Here is a 2112-nt window from a genome sequence, read left to right on the forward strand (position 1 = left end):
AATGATAAAACCAAATTTGCCCACTTCGCAAAGGAAAAGTAATCCCAATCAAACAGTCACAAATGGGAAAAAAATCGAAACCACAGATTTATGTAAATCTTTTGAACTCAAAGGTCCAAACGCAGCCGCCAATCACACAACTGCCGCCAATCACACAACTGCCCACAATCACAGCGTTAGCGCCTTCTCTTAATTTTGAAGCTGGAGACTCAAGGAAAAACAAAACAACAACAAAAACCAACAACAGTCCTCCAAAGTTTCACGAAGTGGGGGAAAAAGTCATTTTAAGTAAAGAAAACGAGTTAATCAAGAGGTGATTAGCCCAGTTCTTCCGCCCCCCTCTTTCCCGCTTCCAGTCCTCGAACTAAAAAACTCCTCTAGGCAGGAGTCCCGGCGGGGAGATGTTAGAAAAGAATCAAACGAACCCGCACGCCGTACGGAGAGACAGCAGGGGCCGAGGTCGCGCAGACAAAGACCAGCCCGCGAAGCGCCCGAGCAGCGAGGGGCGGCCCCAGCGCACTCTGCGCCCCTAACCGCCCGGAGGAGTTGGGAGCCCCGCCTGAGCGCCAAGTGCGCGCCGCCGCTGCCCCGGCTCCCCCACCGGCCCCCGGCCCCGGCGCCGCCACCGCCGCGGCCCGGGCCCACCCCCAGGCCGTTTCCCTCCCAATTTGGAAACCACACGCCTGGGAACAAAGAGAAAGGGTGCGCTGGGGGCAGCGGCCGGACGCGGGAGGCGACGCCCCTCCGGGCTCGGCGGGAACCCCTTGGAGGCGCCCCTCTCCCTCCTCCCAGCCCCGGTCGCGCTTCTTCCCGGACCCCGGCTCTCCTCGGCCCCTCTCCCGGCTCCCCAAGAGTTCTCCTGCCTCCCCCTGCGGTCCCGCCCCTGGCCCACTTCTCCTCACCCGGCCCTGCGGCCGCGCCTCACCCGGCGGCGGGTTCCCCCGGAGCCGCCTTCTCCGCCGGGCCTCCGCCCGTCCCGCCGGCCGCCGCTTCATGTGCCCCGCGTCGCCATCGCCTTCGCCGCCACCCTCGCCGCTCCTTCACTTCCTTCGCCGCTGCCGCCGCCTTCGCCTCAGTCTCTAGGAGAGGCTGAAGCCGCTCCCGCCGCCGCCGCCGCCTCCCGCTCCCGCCGCCGGGACCCGCGGGGAGGCGCCTGCGCACTACGCGCCGCGGTGGGGGCGGGGGCGTCCCGCCGGGGCCCGGGAGCTGGGGGCGCGTGGCACGCGGCGCTGGGGTGGGAGGGGGTGCCTCGGAGCGCGCTGGCGGCTGCGGGAGCACCAACTTTGTGCGGTCGGGTCCGCGCGCACTCCCGCGCGGTCTCAGACGCGGCGGAGGCGCGGAGAGTGTAGGACCCACCCACCAGGAGTCCGGACCCGAGGTGGGCGCAGACTTCGCTCCGGGCAATTCATTCCTCCAGCTTGATTCTCGGGACAGGAGTCCCCCGCCAGCCGTCACTCAGTTTGAGCGGGCTACTAACGGTGCGGTGAGAACTCGCCTTACCTGGGTATCCTGGCTTGGTTCAGCGGGTCCCGGAGTCGTCCTCGGTGCGCTGGGCCGAGGCCTTGGTCCGGTGCAACACGGGTGGTGATGTCCGGCTCTGGGTTCTGCTCCACAATTACTCGGAGAGTAGCACACGGGCCCTCGGCGTGTCTGCCATCCTAGCTGCTTTGAGTCGTGGCGTTTAGAGGCATTCTAGATACTTTTCAGGTCCTGAACTTCTTGGATTAGCAAGACCCTAATGGGCCATTTCCTCTTGACTGCTTGCGTCCCAGCAAGATCCCATTCAAAGTACTTTCTAAAAAAGCTGCTTGGCAAGAAACTGAAAATTCCCCAACTGTTTTAAGTAGAGTGAGACCTTGGGTGACAAAGAAAGGCTTTCTGAAGAGATGGGAGAATACTTTACCTTGTGTAGTGTCTTAACAGCTTCTGTGTTCCTGAATTATCTCATCTGAGCATCAAATACAAATGGATAGGCTTTTATTTTGCCCCTTTAACCAGAGAGGAAATTAATGTCTAACAAGTGTGGTTACTTGCTGCAGGTCAGACACTCCCACCCAAATGGAAGGGCTACTTTAAGGTTTGAAAATTTGAGGGCTAGACATCTAACCCACT

This window comes from Propithecus coquereli, unplaced genomic scaffold (genome assembly GCF_000956105.1).
Source record: "Propithecus coquereli isolate 6110/MARCELLA unplaced genomic scaffold, Pcoq_1.0 Scaffold714, whole genome shotgun sequence".
Classification (NCBI taxonomy): Eukaryota; Metazoa; Chordata; class Mammalia; order Primates; family Indriidae; genus Propithecus; species Propithecus coquereli.